This window comes from Erythrolamprus reginae, chromosome 1 (assembly GCF_031021105.1).
Source record: "Erythrolamprus reginae isolate rEryReg1 chromosome 1, rEryReg1.hap1, whole genome shotgun sequence".
Classification (NCBI taxonomy): domain Eukaryota; kingdom Metazoa; phylum Chordata; class Lepidosauria; order Squamata; family Dipsadidae; genus Erythrolamprus; species Erythrolamprus reginae.
The window spans coordinates 293,404,576-293,427,732 of NC_091950.1; the positions used below are offsets into that span (position 1 = coordinate 293,404,576).

The window sequence follows — 23,157 nt, forward strand, 5'->3', positions numbered from 1 at the left end:
AGACAGACTGCAGACAACTGCTGCCTAATCCTTGATGTCTTTTCCATTCTTTTGTGAAAACTGTGGTCATTTATTTTCTGAACTGAAGGGTCAGTGCCATCTTAAGCTCTATAGAATTCTCCATGTTTGTTTCACTCTTATTTAAGCCACATCTCTTAACAATATTTTAAGGGCTATTTACCAAGGAGATTTTTCTTTGGGGGGCTTGGTTGCTCTAGCCATGAGACAGACGAAGGGCTGGGATCAGAAGAATAGCTGCAGCTGAGCAGGTATTTTTTGGGAAAACGGAAAAAGTCTCCTTTCTCCCCCTTAAACAACCTGTTTTATTTACTTCTCTGGTTTCAAACACTTTGCCTACTTCATTTCCTATGTGTGTGTGTGTGATGGATGATTGTAAGTGAAGTTCATTTTCTTATCTACATCATGTAAGTAATTAAAGGAAATTGAGAATGAGCACTGGAGCTTTTATGCATCTGGGAACGAAGCTGAATGTAGGGCACCAAGGTCAGCCTAGTCCATTATATTTTTATGTGACAGGCTGGTCTGCCTGCCCTGTCCCTGTTTGCTTAGCATCGGCAGGACAGGCTACTAACTGCAAATCTGTGCTTCTGATTTGCCCAGCTGTCCTTGAATAAAGACATCTTCCACTGCAAATGTGAAATGGCAGTGATTGACAACTCTATGATGAACTCAGCTTGTAACCCCCTGCTACTGTTTTCAGATTGCAGGAAGACAGACGGAATAAAGAAACATCCTTCATAATCAAATCAAAGTGGCCTTGCTGTTCACTCAGGTTTTTTTTCTGCGTTCATTTCCCTTTTTAGCACAAACCTGCCCTGCAAGTTCCACAGACTACACAATGCCAATTTATGAACAACAAAAACAAGAGCCTGGCAGCACCACTTTAAAAAGACTGTTCAAAAGTGGAGAATGGGTACATCAATAAGAACATTAAAAATGCCAAATGAACTGTTCCTTCATTTTCCTTAAGTGCCAGTAAGAAGCTGAATGAATTTGGAAATTAAACAAGATCTGATGTATCTGCTGATATGTAAGTCATAATCACAAAAGATTTGGAAGCTTTCTGATAGAAGCATAGATTTTTTTTTACTGGTTTCCTTTTGGCCAACAGGAAATAATGAGGAAGAAAAGTGAAGCAGCTGAAAAAAAAAAGATTCCCCAACAGTTTTTGGTTGCATTGATACAAATATTTATTCTGATTCCTCTCAACCCCTCTTCCCTTTTCTTTTTTTACAAAGTGAAAAATAAAATCATATACCAGCACTTCTTGGAAAGAGTGCTACAACAGGCCATAAAATTTATTCCTTTCTAAATTGTCAAAAACAAAGTCACATTGGTAGCTAACATATCATTCTACATTTGAAAAGTCAATGGCCATTGAGGGATTTTCACAGCTGTTAGCAATTATAAGTTTTTATCTGCATTTAAATCTACTCATATCTCCCAAAATGATGGAAGACCGTATTTACAGATTTTAGGGTATCACAAGATGATGTTTTTGTACTTCTAAACAATTCTGTGTCAAATATAAAATTAGAAGCACTTGGCATTTTTATTCATTCATTCAGCCTTTTGCCTAAAAATCAGTTCCAAAGCCACATTTTTTCCCTGTGTTATTGAAGTTTCCACTAAAGCCTTTCTCTTGCCTTACCTAGCAGTTCAAAAACAATGGTTCCAAAGAGCAGAAATAATGGCATGGATTGGTTTTGTTCAGGAGATTTTGGTACCATCATTATAAAAAAGTTATAACGGACATTGAAGTCCCTCCCTACATTCCCTAATTAAAATTATTTTTTAATTACTGCCATCCAAATGTTAATCAGTCACATATCATCATATCAAGTGAAAATTCACAAAAACAGATATATCAAGGGGTAGAATCCAAAAGTCTTAAAATACATGGTTTACTACCAGAAAAGCTTGGGAAAATAATAGTTTGAAATTACAGCAATTTTTTTTCTATTCAATTAATATTATTTATAAGCTCTTTTTATTTCATCAACATTATTCTCTCATCCAAATTATTTTAAGCATAAAATTACTTTACTCCAGTATAGATTTATATTGTATACCAGTTCCTAGATTTATGAAAAAACAAGTATGCTATATTTTAGTAACACATTTTATAGTGATTTAAAGCTGTAGGCACTAAGCCTTCTAGACAATGAGACTAACATCTAGCCAGTCTGTATAATATTGTGCAGCACAATCACAATCTGGTGCAAAATAACTAAGGAGCCAGTACCATTAAAGTCGGTAATATTCTTAACCAAATATACATTGGACAGAGTTTTGAGATGTAGAATACCTTGACCAATGCAGGTGATAAAAGAAAGCCTTATTTATGTTAAAACCTAAGTTCAACCATGAGAAATAGCAAAACCTTTAAAGTTAATGAATTGTAGAATTCTCAGGCCAAACTGATTAATTTGTAACACTAAGAGTCTTAAACTAAGTCAAACCAAAGCAATTCAGCCTCACATTTTCCCTGAACTTGTAAATGCAACTATCCTCTTTATCAACACTACACTGAGAAGCTTGTTTAATGTGGAATTTGAGGCCACTAGTAATATATTATGTAAATTTAGCACTGCTGGTTGGCTTTTCCGACAACATTTAAAAGGTGATGTACATATATGTATGTGTTCATTAATTATTTTCTTATATACATACATTTTTCTTATTTGTATCATCTTTCATTTCATCACTCCAACAAGTATTCTTTGTATTAGCATACATCCATACCATACCTCTGTGGTGGTCTGTAACATAATTTTCTTTTCACTCTGTCCAACCAACTCCCCTATCCTCTTACATAATAATCTTTTCATTCATTCCTTTGAAATATTAATTTACCTTCTAAAACAGTGGTTCTCAACATGGGGGTCGGGACCCCTTTGGGGGTCGATTGACCATTTCATGGGGGTAGCCTGAGACAATGGGAAAAGACAAATTTCCCCTGGCATTAGGAACTAAAGCTTCTATTCTGGCATCTTGGAACATATTTTTACAATCTGACCAATCAGGCGTTTACAGTGGGGGCATCTCTCTAACCTTCCTGCCAATCAGCTCAAAGCTCTGTTGGGAGAATTGACGCTAGACTTATGGTTGGGGGTCACCACAACACGAGGAACTGTATTAAGGGGTCGCGGTCTTAGAAAGGTTGAGAACTACTGTTCTAAAACCTTTTGGTCGAGAATTTGAACTTTCTTTTCCTGTATTCCATTTTAGTTCAACAGAATTCAGTGTTTTCTCTCATGTTATTTGACATCTACATTAACTGTTTAAAGAATGTTTCCATCAGGTTGCGGTAAAGTATACATAGCTATACATCATTTCTGTAGGAAATAAAGGAGATGCTTTGGAAATCCTGATCAACTGTCTGGAAATTGTGACAATCTGATGGAGCAAAGCAAGCTCACGTTAAATCTTTCCAAGTCAAAACTGTTGTTTGTTCATAAACATAATAATCTCAAGGAAATTGCTCCATCTTATTGCCCTGGATAGGATAATACTCTCCCAATAATACAAATACAAATACTGGGTGCCATACCCCAAAATTTTTGGAAGAAACAGTACTTAGAAAATATCTGTATTGACAACATTTCCACTTCTCTGTGATGGCCACAGCTCTTTGGAACCAACTAACCCCCCCCCCCCCCCGATGTCCATACTGCTCTCACTCTACTGGCCTCAGGCCTGGGGCCCGTGACTGTCACCACCTTAGTTCTGGCCGAATCATGTTTAGATTGGTATGTGTGAAGGAATGATTGTATTGATTAGTCTAGGACAGTGATGGTGAACCTATACCATGGGTGCCACCAGTGACACGTGGAGTCATATCTGCTAGCACATGAGCTGTTGTCCTAGCTCAGCTGCAATGTGCACATGTGTGCCGGCCAGTTGATTTTTGGCTTGCACAGAGGCTCTGGGAAGGCATTTTTGGCTTCTAGAGAACTTCTGGGGTGGGTGGGTGGGAGAAATATTTGACTTTAACGTGTTATTGTATTGTTTTATTAATGTAAGCCGCCCTGAGTCCTGATGGATTGGGTGGTATATAAGTCAAACAAATGAACAAACAAACAAATTACACGATACTGACTTTGCTATTGCACTATGTTTCATTTAATCTCATTCCTATAATATGGGGATGATGGAGAAACTGCTATTGGGAGAAAATGTAGACAGATACCTTTTCCACCAGTATGAAAAGACATACCTGAGTCATCACCCCACAATTAATGATGCATTAAAGGCATCTCTTTTTTAGTGTTTCAACCTGTCTTAAGGAAAACATCTTAAGGGGAAAAATCAGAACAATATCAAGTAAATTATTTAAAATGATTTTAAAAGTACTTACATATATTTAATACGCTTTTAAGCATAACAAAGCAGATTAACATAAAATAAACATTAACATATGTATCTCAATGCTCTTTAATTTCATCTTCTAAAGACAAGTGGATATAAAATTAGATGCTCAAGCATGTGTTATGGTCTACTTGCTATCTCAGAACACCTGTTTCCCATAGTTTGTCAGACTATCAGTATTACAATGTTTTTCAACTTCAATGTGCCAATATTTTTGGCCCACTAGACAATACAGCATTCTTCAACTTTACTATCAAATTCATTTGAGTTGAGGTAGGATAGAAAAAAAAGATCTGAAATTATTGTAACCTAGAGATAGGAGAGAAGTCCATTTATCCTTGTTATTGAGCCAATCCTCATCTTGTCCTCTCATTATGGAAAAAAAGGTGGGGGAAAGAAATCAATACAGTAACTATGAAGCTTGTATTAGGAAACAAATCCTGCTACAAGATTTCTGTTTAGTTTGTTTTATCAGAAAATAAAATGGAGAAACATATAACGTTCCTTGACTAAGTTACGAGCAAAATGTAACCCCAGTGCTCTCTGGATCAAGAGAAAAGCAACACTTGCTAAGAAATAGATGAAGGCTAGTAAAAATATTTGCCCTGTACTGATTCACTTTTAAGCACATTTTCTCTAAATTATTTGCTCAATTTTTAAGAAAATTTCCTTTTCATAAGGTTAAACATATGCATTTTAAAATTTTGCTTCTTTCATCAAGTCAGTTAACATATTGATGTGTGTGTGTGTGTGTGTGTGTGTAAGAGTATTCAACTCTTGGGTGGTTTATTAATTACAAATCTAATATATGATCCAGCTCTCCCCACTAACATCTACTAGCAAACAGATGGAATTAGCGCAGTCCTAGATGTAAAAAAAATGCCCAAACAGGCAAACTGGAAGTTCGGGAAAATGTATTTCTGGTTTGCCATTGTGCTGTTTTTTGCACTCCGGAAGATTCAGGGAAGCTTCCCTAAAAGCGTCTGGAGTGCAAAAAAACAGCACAACAGCAAATTGGAAGCACTTTTTTTTTTTGAATTTCCTGTTTGGCAGTTGTTCTGTCTGGGTCCCCCCAGACGCCAACCCCAACCAAAAAGAGTAGCCAGACACACTGGTAAAAAGCAAAGGCAGTTTATATAATTCAAAGCAAACACAGGTAACAAAAACTGTTCTTACAGACAGGAACACTATGAAGCTTCACAGAGGTTTCACGTAGGCCAGGCAATAAAACAGGATTCTTGCTGGCAAAAACAACGCTGGAGATAATAAAACCCACGCCTCCCCCAAGTCTTCCAGACTTCTAGCCCACAAGCCAAGATCAGAGACGCCGAGAATCGAAGCAAGGTCACAGGACTCCTAGTTGATAACTCTCCACAAGATTGTAAGGGCGGGCCTGCCTTTTCAACCCTGCTGAGGAGAACCACACCCAAACCCAGCTGTTGCCAATTCAGGGATGGAAATACCTTTCTAATTGGCCCCGTCTTTGAGCTGCACGTCGCTGCCTCATGTCTATTATAGCCTGTGCGTCTTCATCCAATGAATCCAGGCTACTAGCTGGGGAGAGCCCCCCCCGGGGGTCTCAGGCTGCTCTCCCTCCTCGTCTTCCTGATGTTCCTCTCCCCCGTCTGCCTGGTCCTCCCCCTCCTGTTCACTATCCTCCTCCTCTGGGCATGGATCCGGCAGAGATCCAGCCGGTCCCTGAGGAGCCTCAGGCTGAATCACAACAGCTGTTGGGCAATTTTTTTGCCTCTGGGGCTTCAGGGAATCTTCCCTGAAGCCCCGGAGGCATCCGGAGGGCGAAACAGCCTTTCCCAAGGCTGAAAAATAGGTTGATAGTATGTGCATGCGCACTGGAACTGACACAGGGCAAAGTCTCACGTGCCTTCCAATATGGCTCCGCGTGCCCCCTATGGCACACATGCCATAGGTTCGCCATCATGGATATAAGTTATTCTTAGAATTAATTTCTGGATCAATTCTTACAAATATCCTTCAATATATTGAATGTTAAAATATTTATCTTCGTTCTGCATAGAAAGTCAAATTTAAATATATCTTTTCATTGTAATCTTTAGTTCTTTCTGATACCCTCTAGTGTCCAATTTTAAAGTCTCATCTGATTCAGCTTTTCAAAATAGAACTCCATGAGTTGTCCTTATCCTCATTCTTTTTCATCAGAAGGATTTTTATAATTAATCCCTAAATGTTATTTCAAGTCCTTAGTCTATTTGTAATTTTTCATACTTAAAGTTCTAATCATTGTTTTGCTGTTTATGCAAAATATTTTTTAAGTTTTAAAACTATTATTAAAACTTCTCGCATTAAGGATAGAAGGAAATTCACCTTGTGCTATAAAATCTGCTAATCCAAAGGTTCCTAATAGCTGAACAGGAGATAAGAAGCAATTTCCAAAAGTGATTAGAAAAGGACATAATGTAAACTTAGTGTCCTTTTAAAAGTACCAACTATTTTGAGGCAAAATGACTTATTCCCTAGTCTACCCCATCAGTTTTTTTGTGAATGGATTTTGTATCTCCAAATACATTTGAACGATACTGATAATGGGACTACTTTTGTTATCTTCATGGATACCTAAATTGGAAATTGGAAGTCAGTGACCAAAATCTGATGTAAATCCTTTTACATCATCTGATTGTATTGAAACTTGTGACAATATTCTAGTTCTTCACATCAGATGGTTTTCAGAAAATAGTGATGGTATCTATTAATTAAACTCTAGGACCCAGATATTTTCTATCCCTCATGCTAGTCAATATCTGTATGAAACTTGGAGTTATCAGTAAGGTGATGGCACCCAATTCTGCTTGTATTTATAATACAAGTCCAAGAAGCAGTTGGTAACTAGAATTTGCCTGAATTTGCTACTGGGCTAAGTGAAGGTGAACAAGAATAAATTACATTCAGAAAAGACGGAGATGATATGATGAGATGATGTGAGGAATAAGTTGGGAGGAAGGGTTCCAAGGCCAGACTCTGTAGCTATGTGAACACTCAGTAACTGCTCAGTTTTAATGCCACTAAGTGCCACACAGAGAGCCTGGTTAATTTGTGAGAAGGAAGAATAGGCTACAGGTGTGTCCACTATGGATGTAAGAGGAACTTGCTTATTTAGAATGGTAGAGGGAAATCAACTGTTTCATTTGGCTTCATTCTTATTTTCAATAAAAATTATCTAGCCAAACTGTATATGAAATATTTCCCACTTAATAAACAAACAATTCCCACTTAATTGTAACAGCCTTTACAATTTCACCATTTTCTTAATTTGTTCTCTAACTTATATTTCTTTATTCATTACCCATCGTACAGGGCACTTCCTCAAAAAGGTTCAAAAGTTGCTTTTCTCTCATAAACTCACAGATCTAATAGTGTTGTTAGTCTCAAATAATTGTGTTTTCCTTTCCAACAACAACAACAAAATAAACCCCAGCACATAGCATGGAATGCTGGTATCTGACAGAACAATTTTGTTTGTGGTTTGTGGCTTTCAATAGCATAGCAGTTTAATGATAAAAACGAATTCTTTTTCAAGCCAGGAACTATTTTAGACATTAATAAAAGGAATTCATAGGACATGGTTCCCTTTTATATGTTAAAACATTAGCCTAACTTAAACAATTTTTAAAGAAATATATTTATGGATGCTTCTTTTCCATAAAAATATCTGTAGACTGAATTTTCAATAATGTGCACAGTGAGAGCATACATTTTAATTGATACCTAAACAAAGCAGACCAATTATTAATAACACTTATGCTAGTAACACCCCCAAAGTTAAGGATTGTTTGGTTTCCAATTTTACCATATTATTTTCTGACATGTATGTAAGGGCTTTCAAGAGAATCAAAATCCATGCAAGCTCTATTGTCCCATTATTCACAATTGTGTTTTCTTATGTCCTGATATACAATATGTTCTCCAAACTATCAGCGCAAGTTCTGTGATGCAATATTTCTGCACCACATGTAAAACATGTGGACATCTGTATGACAATTGTATAGGATGATATTTGGATAATCATTCATGAAAGGTATCTATTGCTCACAAAGTAATTACTGCAATTTTCCACATCTGTTATATTGATTCTCCATAACAATAGCGGTGCATTGCTGCCTAACTGATCCTGAAGACAAGAACTTAGAACAGTGATGGGCAACCTTTTGAGCTTGGTGTGTCCAAATTCGCCAAAAAACTGAGCATAACTCGGGTGGTGTGTCACCTTGAGAAAAAAATATAATTTTGTGATATTTATAGTTTAAATAACAAATATGCATAATTATTTAACTTACCTACTTAGTGACTTCTTTGTTAAACTGTCAGTTGGTTTCTTTTATTGGTCTTGCTGTTATTTAACTTGTGTGGGGTGCCATGAACTAAGATAAGTGAGGGGGAGGGGGAATTCTTCCAGTGATGGTGAACCTGTGGCAGTCCAGCTGGACTGCCACAAGTTCGCCATCACTGATTTAGTGACTTTTTTGTTGCTGAATTTCATTGGCTAAATCTTCAATTGAAGGTTGGTATTTTGTAGATAGGTAGATAAACAAACAAACAAACAAATAAATAAATATAAATATAAATAAATAATAAATCCCTTCTTTTTTATTAAAATAAATTAATAATAAAACAAAACCAAACTCTATTACTATTAAAACTAAAACAACCAGCAAATTCAAAAACATAACTATTAATAAAAACAGGTGAGGGTTGGGTTTTTTTTTCTCTGTTATTATTTAAGTGCTTTTACCATATGCTTTAAATCAAGAGTCACTTCTCTCTCTCTTTCTCTCCCTTTCCTGTCATTCTCTGCCTCAATCATTTTCTCATTTCTCTTTTTTTTCTCCCCTTTATTCTATCATTTCTCTCTCTCTCTCTTCCTATCTTCTCTCTCACTCTTTCTCTCTCTCTCCCTTCCTTTCTTTCCTTCTCTCTTCCTTCCACTTTTTTCTCTTTCTCTCTCTCTCCCTTCCTTTCTTTCCTTCTCTCTTCCTTCCACTTTTTTCTCTTTCTCTCTCTCTTTTCCTTCCTTCCCCTTTTCCCCTCCCTCTCTTTCTCCCTCTCTCCCTTTATAACACCATTCTGGAAGGCGAGCAGGGAGCAGAGGGGTGAGGGTGCAGACCCTGAAATAGGCCTGCAACCCCTCCCCTCGCTCCCAGCGGCCCCGACGCTTGGCGCCGTGCCAATCAGCTGGGAGGCGGCGCCCCCCCTCAGCTGAAACTGACATCCGGCCGGGGCGATTCTTCCCCCGGCCGGACAGGCATGCTTGTGCTGCCAAAGGCAGCGTGTGGGCGAGCCTGCGCTCTGCGCAGGTGCGCCCAGCTGGGAGGCGGTGTTCTCGCCCCTCCCAGCCATCGCAAATATCGGCCGGGCGAAAATCGCCCGGCCTCTTAATTAAGGGGAGAGGAAAAATAATAATAATAATTGCAGTTGCAATTGCACTCCCTAAAGCTCCCTGTTTCTCCGGCGGCTGCGTGTCACCGAAAATGACTACGCGTGTCATAGGTTCGCCATCACTGACTTAGAACCTTCTTGATATACAGTATGTTGAAAAGTAACCCTTGAATAACAAGGATGTGCACACAGAAACATATATGAGAGTAGTTATGAATAATTATTCAGCCACATATTGATACATTAACTTGAGTTATAGCTTACTTTAAGAAATAACACAATCCGATAAACGGTCCAGGTCATTCACGTAATAGTCAGAATAACAGTCCAAAGAATATCAAAATTACGAAGTCTTTTCACTAGTTGTCTTTTTCATGAATGATAAACAAAGACTCCAAGTTTAAACACAGTTTAGTGACAACAAAGAACAGAATATTTAAGAAAGCATATAGAGAATACATTAGATCAGAGAAAATACCAAAGCAGAGCACAGAGAATATCAGAGAGAGCAAACTATGTTCTCTAGCTCCCTCTTATGGCAATCTGCAATACAATCAACCAATCAGAAATAGCATACATTTAAAGCTATATTCATTAACACAGTTAAATCTACATTCATACATTGTTGGTTTATATATTGCCAACCCAACTGTTTGGACAGAGTCCTAATATTTCTTTAAAAAATGCTCATCATGGGAGAGAAATATAAAATCAAAAATAGGGATATTCTGGCATCTCAGAGATGCTTTAGACCAGGGGTGTCAAACTTGCATCATCACGGCATTGTTACCTGACATATCATGACTCTCCCCCCCACTTTGCTAAACTGTGATGGGTTAGCACATGACACATTAAGCATGTAGACCAGAAGTTTGACACCCCTGCTTTAGACTAATTCTTGTCAGACATAATAACTGATTGCAAAGTATTATATCACTGTTATTATACATTGACAAAAAGTTAAGAAATATTTAAAATACTGTAATCAGAAATTCTACCTCTTGGTTTGGCAGGGTTTATACAAGTTGATGACAATATGGAAATAGCAGAATGTTTGTGGAAAAAGTTGGTCAGAAACAAGTAAATAGTTATTACTGATTCAAATCAAACTTCTTTGTTTTAATACCCTTCCAGTCATCATGGCTATCTTTAAAACTGTAAGTGAGCTTCTTTAGATCCTCAATAAGTAGAGGAATGGGAAAATTTCTAAATAGAATTAATTGAAAGGGAAAGTTGCTATGAGTGGAGCAATTTGTCCCTGTCAATTTCCCCATCCCAAAATTACAAGCTAATTTTGCTGATTGCCAACTACCAGCAGTTCAATAGTTTGATTCTGACTGGCTCATGGTTGACTTAGCCTTCCATCCTTCTGAGATGGATAAAATGAAGACCCAGATTTTTGTGGGAAATATGCTGACCCTGTAAACAACTTAGAGAGGGATGTAAAGCACTGTGTCTATGGGTCTGCAGAGAGGGGCGGCATACAAATCTAATAAATAATAATAATAAATAATAATAATAATAAAATAATAATACTGTGAAGCTGTATACAGTAGCACCTCTAGATACGAGTTTAATTCGTTCCAGAACGGAGCTTGTATGTCGAACAACTCGTATCTGGAACAAATGGCTTTAGACTTTGTTTTTCCCCTCCGAGATAACCAAAAGCAAGGATTCTTGCGCCACCTAGTGGACGCTCGGCTCGTATCCCGAATTTGAGCTCGGATCTCGGAAAGAAATTTCTCTCCCCTCGTGGCTCGTAACTTGGAATACTCGCATGTGGAGCAGCTCGTATATAGAGGTACTACTGTATAAGTCTAAGTGTTATTGCTATAATGGGAGATTTTCTCCAAAGTGCCATATAAAAAATAGAAAAGCCCAGTTTTATGAGCAGAGTTCCATTATGTTTTTCTTGATGTATGTATGTAGTATGTACAGTATGTGTGTGTATATATGTATATGTATATGTTGAACATTGAGTTGTATCAGCCAGGACTGCAAGATATTGTACAGATGCAAGTGAACAATTCATTTGCACAGAGTCCAGTTTAACTAAGATGCTCTAATCCCCTTGGATAAGAGTACCCCTCTTATCTAAATAGTGGAGAGCCTTAAGGGATTCTGACTAGGAATCTCTTAAGTGACAATAGCCTTGTAGCATCACTGAGCCAATTCTCATCTTCTAAGACTTCTGGGATAAAAGAGGCTGGATCTACAGGGGATAGTGAAACTTGAAAAACCATCTCCATAACTAATCCAGCTAACGACTCTTCCTCTGAGCTAGAGTCTTGCTGCTGTTTGAAGCCACTATATAAAGTCATATGATAAAAACATATTTTATTAAATCTCGGGAATTTAAAACCAGTTTATTCATTGGTGACCATAATGGCAGGGACATTGACAGTAGGTTAAATTTGGCCAATGGCTCAATCTTTAAAGAACACCTCCCATTCCTCCCAACAACAGAAATCCTTAAATGTTTATGGAGAAATCTGCTCAAGTTGCTGAGCACTGGAGTTTGCATGAATGCTATTTCATACTTTGGTGACTGGGAGAGAGGGAACAAATAGAATAAAAAAATGGAAAACTTTAACTTGGCTATTTTGTAATAAAGGATGCAGTGTGCACATTCAATAAACCTGTGCTCTCTATACTTCAGCTCATCTTACATTCCTATTTACTACTTGTAAAATATATTTAATAGATCTGCCAAGGGGAAGGTAACTGAAGAGAGCTACTTTTACTGCAATTCGAACTAGCAAGAACTTCTATTAAAAACAAAGAAAAATAGAGATTTCAGTACCAGATGTCTGGGAAGATCCCATTTGGATTTGAGCTACTTAAATTTGCAATCATGTATTTATACATCTAACAAAGCTTCTGTTTCCCCTAGAATCTGAAAATTAACTAGCTTTGTAGCATCTTCCTTGATCTGCCACCCGTGCCCTGAGGATTACAGACTCCACCTGAGCTTGTTTTACAAGCATAAGAGAAAAAATTAATCTCTCCTGGCAGCAATCCCACTGGGATACGGATGAATAATAATATCCCTCTCCTGCTGCCCTCTCAGTCCACTAGAAAACCACTCTAACTCAGCAACATGGAGAATGCTGAAACCATTCCAGCTGTGGATTAGCAGCCAGTCAAGCATCCATCTGCTCTGTGTGAGAGAAGGTGAACATGCATTCTTACAGCTTACACAGCATTCAACAGTAACATCTTTTAGAACCCCAGTTAACCAAATGATTTAAAAAAAATTACGAAAGAAGTAAGAAACATTCCCAATTTTCTACAGCAGCACACTATTTTAAACAGCATTGATCTATTTTGTACCTCTGTAAGACAAACTACAATAATTTTCCTTCAGTCTTATGGACTGGATAGCCCACCCCACTGTTTACATTCTGAACATCAGATCAAATATTAGAAACAGGTTGTAATGCAGAAGAAATTAAGTCCTATATAGATCATTTCCCAAAAACGTAATTTTTCATTTGACTGTCTTAAGTGACAGTGCTGACATACATTAATTGGGGAGATAAATTCTCAGAAATAAAGGAAAAAACACTGGTGGAGCCAGCTCACACTATTTTTTTTACATAAACAGCCACATTTTTCTCTAAGCGATCAGGACTTTAGTCTCATCCATTTTCTTCACTCATGTTTCAACATTTGTATTTCTATTTCTCATAACAAATCTTGGACTATATCCCCTCCTTCTTATAATCATCATATTCTGCTGAACCCAAATTAGAACCACCATTTAAAGATGTGTTATCTTTATTTAAAATTATATGCTGCCCAACTCCCATGATTAATTAAGAGAGTGAGAGATAAATACAAATAAAGAACCATATGCAAAGAGTGAAGATGGCAAGAGTAACAAAAAAAACCCAATGGGAAAAAAAGTAAACAAATCCACATAATCCAAAGGGAAGGGGCTTCATTCACTTTTTCTAAAGGCCTAGTTGAAGGCCTTCAAAATCCTTTCAAACAGCAGCAGATGGCAGCTGTCTGAATCTTGGAAGGAACCTTATTCCACAAAGTGCTACAGAGAAGGCATGCTTGCTCTATAGGACCTGATAAATGGTATTGTTTGATCAAAAGAATCTAGAGTATGCCAACTCTGATGTGACTCAATTGGCTGGGCAGATACTATGGAAGACATGCTGTCCCTCAAGTAACCAGGCCCTATGCCATCTAGGACTTTATAGGTAACAACCAGCACTTAAATTGCACTTGGAAGCAAACTGACAAGCAGTAAAGCTCACAAAACAGATGTGACATGGCACACTGAGGCATGCACATTGCTGCTTACGTTGCTACATTCTGAGTCACCGGAAGCTACCCAAAGGCAGTCAAACTGTATATGCAGTATTATTATTATTATTATTATTATTATTATTATTATTATTATTATTATTAATTAGATTTGTATGCCGCCCCTCTCCGTAGACTCGGGGCGGCTCACAACACAATAAAACAGTTCATAACAAATCTAATAATTTACCATTTAAAATATTTTTAAAAACCCCATTATTAAGCAGACATACATACAAACAAACATACCATACATAAATTGTATAGCCCGGGGGAGATATTTCAATTCCCCCATGCCTGACGACAAAGGTGGGTTTTGAGGAGTTTACGAAAGGCAAGGAGGGTAGAGGCAGTTCTAATCTCTGGGGGGAGCTAGTTCCAGAGAGTTGGGGCCGCCACAGAGAAGGCTCTTCCCCTGGGGCCTGCCAACCGACATTGTTTAGTTGACGGGATCCGGAGAAGGCCCACTCTGTGGGACCTAATCGGTTGCTGGGATTCGTGCAGCAGAAGGCGGTCTCGGAGATATTCTGGTCTGATGCCATGAAGGGCTTTATAGGTCATAACCAACACTTTGAATTGTGACCGGAAATTGATCGGCAACCAATGCAGACTGCGGAGTGTTGGTGTAACATGGGCATACCTTGGGAAGCCCATGACTGCTTTCGCAGCTGCATCCTGCACGATCTGAAGCTACCCGAAGGCAGTCAAACTGTATATGCAGTATGCTGCAGTAGTCAGTAGTTCTTAAAGACATTTATCAGGTCAGAAGCCTTGGTACTATGATTGAATAGACACAAGAGGAAAGGACAAATGGATGGAGTTTTCATAGCAGAATATGTTTTACATGTGTGTTTCCCTCTGAACACGGAGAAAGAGATGCAAAGTAATAAGTAACACATAATGTTATACAACATATTGCATTTTCAAGAGAGGTCTCTTGTGAGGAGATCCTCCTTGTCCTTGGAAAGGGAGGCAGAACCCCAAGGAGGAGCTAGGCTACCTTTCCTCTTTTTTGTGGGGGGGATAAGATTAAATTAGGAATGGCCGAATTGAAAGGGATAAACCTGAATATAGAAGTCCAGATGTCCAAGAATAGTTTGCTAGAGATGAAACTGCAAAGACGACTGTATCAGATCTGACTGAATTGGAAACTGGGACATGCACAGAGAAGCAGGGAGGAGTGGCTGGAAAATCTAGACTCAGTAACTAGGCAAATCAGACTGTAGAAACCCATTCCTGGACTATTTCACAACCACATGGAGAATTGAAGCAGAAATTTAGTCTAGTACCTGAATTTTCAACTATATTTCAGATCAGGTTATAGTACCAAAACTGAATTGATCACATTTCTGAATAATTTCTAATATGCTTAGTGTTGTGGTTGGCTGTGGCCCAGCTCCTGCCCCAGGACATGGGGAGGTGGATGCAGGGGAAAATTCAACATGTCACAGGCCTGTGTTATTGCCGACAGAATCAGTTCAGAGTTTAGTTTCCTCGGATGAAGAAGAAGGTGGGAGTGACTCGGCAGAGGAGGGCTTGGCACACAGCCCAGGCAGTCAATCTCCCTTATCTTCCCTTGATTCAGATGATGACGTTTTGGACCCACGCAAGCGCAGAATTATGCGTAGAAGAGACCAAGTAAGAACATATTACAGGAAATAAGTGAGGCCACCTGTATTTGGGTGGGGCTCCAGTAATTAGGGCTGCTGCTATAAATAGCAGCATGTGGGTTTGGCCATTGTGGAAGAATATCTGATCGGAGTTCGTCACGAATCCTGTGTTGTTTGGACTTTGTTGCTCTTTCACGCCTTGGAAAACAAAGAAGAGCAACGTGTGTCTGTGTCTCACTTCCTTGGAAGAAGAAGGGGTGTGAAGTTTCTTCACAGCTGCTAGCTAAGTACTTAATGACTGCTTAAGGGAAATTGTACAGACTATCCGGTTGTTTTGGGAAGAGTACTCTTTGCAATACAAAAAGAGTGCTTAGTTTATTTTGAATTTTGTGATAAAGAACATTGTTTTGAATTTTCAAACGTGTGTGTGTCTGAAATTTGTACCCTTGAATTTTCAGGAGGCTCCTATCAGAGAGCCCGGCAGAACACTTAGGATGGGTATTGCATCCATTCTGACCCTCCGTGATTTTTCAGTGGTTTCAATATTTTCAATCATGTTATCTTTCTAAACTGTCTGAAGGGGTTGGAATAGGGGACACTGTGTTGTGTTAGCTCTTCTCTTTTCCACTAGAGCTGGTTCTAAATGAATGGTGTATGTGTGTGTGTGTGAGAGAGAGAGAGAGAGGGAGAGGGAGAGAGGGAAAGAGAGATAGAGATAGAGATAGGTGTTACAGAGTTCCATCCTTTTCCAACTATCCTTAATTTTAAGTGTGATCATTTGTTGATATTGATATGGTATTTTGATGATTAGTTATACATTTCCATCCTTGTGCATCTACTGTAGGTGATTAGGGAAAAAGAAGTTTGTTTAACTCTATAAATTCCTATATTGCACAGAACCAGGTCATTTCTGTAGCCCTCCTCAATGATTTCTGAGGGTTCCATCAATGTAGTAAGATGAGCATGATCCAGGCCTTTGCAGTCATCTAGCAATTCCTAGGAAGGATGCCATTTTTGCTGTGGAACCTGTCCTATGGAAAGGCACCATGACACTCTAACCCTGTTTGCATTCCAGAAAGTCTTAAAGACCAGAAGTCTTGGCTGGTTGTTAACCAGGCACATCTTATATGAGATTATAATTATATGATTGTGTCCAGGGCCTTTTGTGATATTATAATACAGAATTGTGTTTTTTAATGTACTGTGGTATTTTTATACTTTAATTTTGAGCTGCCTAAAGTAACTCCAGAGTCTCCGGAGAGGGGCAGCATACAAATCTAATAAATTAAATTAAATTAAATTAATTAAACTAGGTGAGATAAGCAACTATAACATTTATAAATAAATAATCAATCTCCTTACATTTAGTTGAAATTGATAATATTTCTTTATGGTTTACTCCATCTCACTGTGGTTGCTAGGATAATCCTAATATATAATGTATTAATTTATACGCTATGCTTAGATGTCAGGATTTGAGAAGACTATGTGGTAAGTACAGCACCTATTTTTATAGCTGAATGTTAGATGTAAATGCCAGTTGTGAAGTGCTCCAAGGGATCTGATTAGTATAGTATACAGCCTGTTCTACAAAGACTGTCGCCTTGATGAAATGGTGGACATTATTTTTGGGGCTGAAAAAAGCATTTGATTCTAATCAATTGCATGTATTGTATATTTGAGGGTGTGTTATATTTTACATGTTTTTTTTAAACCAAGTGAGTTATATGTCAGTTTTAGGGTTGGGAAAGAATTATGTGTTAAACCATTGTCCAGGTGCCATATTAACTTACTCCAGCTGTACAATAGCGAGATCAGCGGGGGAAAATCATATTATACTATTTACATGGAAACCATTTCAGTTTTGGTTTATTATTATTATTATTATTATTATTATTATTATTATTATATTTTGCTGGACTGCTGGGTATTATTGCACTCCTCTTTTAATTTGATTTGACATGCTTAAATGAATCAATATTTAAACTGCATCCATCTTTTAAATTTTTATGAGAACTATTTTTTTCCTATGAAATACGGCACAGAATTACTAAAATACATTTCAAAAAATAACAGTTATGCTACATTTCTTGTAATTATTTTTCTTTTGCCAGTTTTTAAGTAGAAAGTATTAAATATTATCAGAAATCATGTAATAATGTCAAAAAGAAGAGAGATATGTACCGGTAACTGCTTTTTTAAAGACTTGGATCACTAGGATAAAAAGTGTGTGTGTGTGTGTGTCTCTCTGTGTGTATGTATGTACTTATTTTTCTAAACTTTGTTTTCCTCTCCCCATTTTCTCCCATCATTGCACTGCATAAAAATACGATATGGCATACTAAGTCAGCAATGAGTGGTGGGCACTGTCATCTTGATTTACCTACTGATTGTGCTTTGTTGGAATAGCTGAGAGCAACAGGTGGTTTTAGTTTAAAGTTTGCTTTAGAACTTCGGGGGTGGGGGAATATGAAGGAATTACTTACGTCTGGGGAGACGCTCAGAACTTAGGTCACGCAAACCATGGAATGTATGCGCAGAAAAAAAAGGCAGAATGGCACTAGGTCCTAGAAAAAAAATGACTGCAGCTCATAAAACAATTTCACCTACTTACTTCTATTATGGAAAGTCAAAACAAATGTATTCCTATGCCAGTGTTAATTGGTAATTTCTTGGTAAAGGCTCTGCCAGTTAAGTTGCAAAAAGAAGATTTAAGCAGAATTCATAGCTCTGGGATGCCCCCAGTATTAAGTACACAGACACAAACAGCTTTTACCAACCTGGTAATTTCTAATGCATAGGGACTGAAGTTGCTGGAGGGAGCCGGGTTGGGAAAGATGAAAAAAAGAGGCATTCATGGTTATTTATGTGACTGCTGGAAAAGAGAAGAGAATAAAGAAAAGTCTGCTGGACTTAAAGAAGATTTTAACTTATTGGAGTGAGGCAGGTTCCCTGCCTACGAAGAATGCAAGTAAACTGTGATATGTTAGTGAGATAGCCTCAAGCCTGTTTTACATAGAAAATCTTGCCTGTATAATAATTGAAAGTACTTTTCAGAAATTTATAAGTTGTAACATTGATAGGGCGATGTTACTTTTCCTGTTGTAAGCTATGTATTATGAGCATTAACTTACTTTGTCTAAGCTACATCTGATGTTTTACCCTATAAATTCCTTTATGGTAAAGCCTAGGGATAGGTTTTTGTCTCTATGCAAAGCAACAAACAACTGGCATTATATTTCCATGACAATTCTGATACTGACAGGAGTCTTGTATTAGGGTTGAAGAGTGCTTCCGATTCAGTGTAAAATAGGTCTGCTGAAGTACGTAGGGGCATGAATGCAGATCTTCTCTATATCTCTTAAAGCAGGGGTTGGCAACCTTAAACACTCAAAGAGCCCTAATGGTCATAGCCAGAAGCACCCCATTCAATTCTGGAGCTGACCGGAAGTTCAGTTCCCTCACAATAGAGTCTCCTAGCACTGTGTCCTCCTTTTTCTACCTGCGTCTTTCTTCCTCTAACCAAAAAACCCTATCAATTGTGGAGCCAACTGGTGACAGGGAGCCACAGCAGAGGGATGAAAGAGCCATATGCGGCTCCAGAGCCGCAGATTGCCTACTTTTGTCTTAAAGCAACAATCTCTTTCTCAGGATTATGCACAGGGGGGTGGATAAAAAAAATTGAAACACTTTAGTTTTTGGCATCATAATGTTTGAACATGTTCAAATCAATCAAAACTTGACATATTTTAATGTGTCTTTGTTTTTTGTTTTAATTCTGTTATTTGATATGTTTTTTAAACTACCTTTTTTTAAAACAGAAATTTAAGGAAATTGGTTATAACTTTCTAGAAATGGCAGGCCTCTCAGGCTTTCAAAGAGGCCAAATTGTTGGTGCTTGAATGGCAGGCGCTAGTGTAACAGAAAGTGCCTGAATGTTTGGTGTTTCAAGAGGTAATGTCTCAAAAGTAATGACTGCTTTTGAAAGAGAAGGGAAAACGTCCTCAGCCAAACACAGGTCTGGTTGAAAGTTGAAGTTGTCTGAGGGAGACCATTGGACTCTAAAGCAAATTGTTAGAGTGGATTGCAAGACCACAGCTCCTAAAATCACTGTAGAGCTCAATAGACACATACAGAACCCAGTTTCCACAAACCTGTTCGAAGGGAGCTTCACAAATCTAGATTCCACAGAAGAGCTGCAGTTAGAAAACCTCTGCTCTCAAAGAAAAATGTTTCAAAGCGTTTAGAGTGGGGTAGAAATCACCAGAAATGGTTCCTTGAGTAGTGGCAAAATGTGATTATCTCTGATGAATCATCGTTTGCCCTTTTTCCGGCCTCCAGCCGTGTTTACGTCTGGAAACAGCCAAAAGAATTATTTCATCAAGACTGCCTTCTCCCAACCGTCAAACATGGCGGGGGTTCAGTGATGATCTGGGGTGCTATTTCTTGGAAATCCGCCGGGCCAATGATTTCCCTTCATGGAAGAATTAACAGCCATCACTATTTAGGAATTTTGGCTGACCAAATTCATCCTATGGTTCAAGAACTGTTTCCAGAGAGGGATGCCATCTTTCAAGATGATAATGCACCAATCCATAGAGCAAGAAGTGTTAAAGAATGGCAGGAGGGACATTATAATGAAGTTCAGCATCTCATCTGGCCACCACAATCACCAGACCCCAACATTATTGAGCATTTATGGTCGATTTTAGAGATTCAAGTAAGAAGTCGATTTTTACCACCATCGTCTCTAAAAGAACTTCAGTGCTTTAACTGAAGAATGGGCTAAACTTCCTTTGGAAACAATTCACAATTTGTATAAATCAATACCTCGGAAAATTGAGGCTGTATTTGCCGCAAAAGGTGGACCAACACTATATTAAAAGATATTTTGATGATTTTTCAAGATGTTTCCTTTTTTTGTAGAGCCCCTGTAGCTGCCCCATGATATTAGAACAGGAGGCAGTTGCTTTAAAGAGTTGTAGATGAGCATCCATTTATGTCTCTTTAAAAATATCCAAAGGATCAAAAAATCCAAATGATTTTTTAAAAATTTAATTCTGTAATAGTTAAAAGCCTTATAAAATACATTTCCTTCTTTCTCACCTGACTGCAGAGAAAATTAAAGAAGAGCCTGCACATTTATTTTACTGGTTTCCTATTCAGTCAATTTTCAGTATATGGTGCAAAAAGTCATTTTTTTCATCTCACTGTCAACTAACTACCATTAGTTGTATCATAAAATACTTTTTAAAAGAAGATAATGAAGAGGCATCAGTTATATAGGTTGCAAAGTCAGTTTAAATGTTTACTAATACTGTCGCAAGCCCTTAAAGAAAAATAAGTTCATTGTGTTACTACTATAGTATAGCCTGAAATAAATGGGAAGGTTCTGCAACAAAAATGCAATTGTTGATCAAATAAATTCTATTACTTGGAATATTTCATATTCATTAAGTAATCTGAGGTGAACAATACTAATAATATCAAATATTTTAATAATTTAATGCATTATTAAAGCAGTGTGTTTTTATATAATTGAGGTTTAGTAATAAAAATCTTTTACTAACTTCCTGTTAAATGTTAGAATTTAATTAAATGTTAGCATTTAATTCAAACTAATTATCATTTAGAAACTTTTGGGTGATTTAATTGAAAAATATGTATTTAAATTTACATTATTACATTTATAGTGTACTTAGTTTGCTTCATTTATTTGACTCAATCTATTGAGGCATTTTAAAATGTATCTTTACTGAACTTCTGTGCCAAAGCTGTATATAATGATGATCAATACTGTTAATGAAGTTAATCATTTTTATTCATTTGTTCTTGAGAAAAGCCTGTACTCTTGACAATAAATATGATCCTGTACTTTAATCTGCTTTTCTGTTTAGCATGGTTATAATCCATATGTTTTATAGTCAAGAAAGCTTCACCTGAAACAATAATTTTAAATGTCACTGCTCAATTATGTGATAAAAATGTTAAAAAACTTGATTTGTTTACCTATAAAATTGAAAGAAAAGAGTAATATCATGAAGTTTCTTTTAATAGTACTGTAAGTTATGGCTCAAGATATTTAAGCAAAGTTTAATTTTTAAGGTAAGGTATTTAAATCAAGAATAACACCCTCAACATTTTATTAGTGCAACTGGATTTCAAAAGCTGCTTTGTGGATTACAAGTCTGTAGAAAATGAATGGCAAATAAAAAGGGAAATCAAGTCTTTTCTATTGAAAAGCGGGAAGGATCCTGTGAGCTCCCTCTTGTGGGAAAAATAAAGCAAAGACCTGGTAAAGAGAAAAATATACGCACAGGGACAGAATAGAAAGTAAGGATATGTGCAATGAAGTTTCACAGTATGAAACCAAGAGCTACAGGAAGGCCCATAAAATTTGGATGCCTGAAACCAAATTTCCGGCACTGCACATGCGTCGCCATCTTGTTTTCGGCTTTTTTGGGGGGGTGGCAATTTTTACATTAAAAAAAATAGGCACTGCGCATGCCTGTGAGGAACCAGCAGTGAGGTGAATTGGAACCCACCCCTGAGTTTTTAAAATTATTTTATTTTATGGTTGGGGGTCACCACAACATGTGGAACTATATTAAAGGGTCATGGCATTAGGAAGGTTGAGAACCACTGATCTAGAATCTAAGCTCTGAAATCTTTATACGGTTTGTCGATGAGTTGCTTTGAAGAAGACGACTTTTGGGTCTGGAAATCTATTTATTTATTTATTTTGTCCAATACACAATGAGGGTTTTAGTGGGTATATATCTATATACACATAGTAAAATACATGATGAAGGTTATAGAGGAGATACTCATAGTAAAATATATCTAAGAAATAATAGAAAAGAAGATATAGTAATAGAACATATCAATGAAAGAATAGAAGAAGAGATATAGGAATAGAAGAAAGGTATAGGAGATGTAGGAGAGCAATAGGACAGGGGACGGAAGGCACTCTAGTGCACTTGTACTCGCCCCTTACTGACCTCTTAGGAATCTGGATAGGTCAACCGTAGATAATCTAAGGGTAAAGTGTTGGGGGTTTGGGGATGACACTATGGAGTCCGGTAATGAGTTCCATGCTTCGACAACTCGGTTACTGAAGTCATATTTTTTACAGTCAAGTTTGGAGCGGTTAATATTGAGTTTAAATCTGTTGTGTGCTCTTGTGTTGTTGTGGTTGAAGCTGAAGTAGTCGCCGACAGGCAGGACGTTGCAGCATATGATCTTGTGGGCAATACTTAGATCACGTTTAAGGCGTCTTAGTTCTAAACTTTCTAGGCCCAGGATTGAAAGTCTAGTCTCATAGGGTATTCTATTTCTATTTCTATTCTATCTAGCATTTTGACTTCACAATGTTGTTCGTAAGGGATGATGTTGATAGAATAAAAATAAATAAAAAATACATATC

General features: G+C 37.5%; 1 protein-coding gene across 1 annotated transcript in view; it reads right to left on the reverse strand.

The window, feature by feature from the left end:
- The window catches only part of ASCC3 (activating signal cointegrator 1 complex subunit 3), a 285,972-nt gene that overhangs the window by 37,178 nt on the left and 225,637 nt on the right, over window positions 1-23,157 (reverse strand). The gene's annotated exons all lie outside the window — the stretch shown is intronic.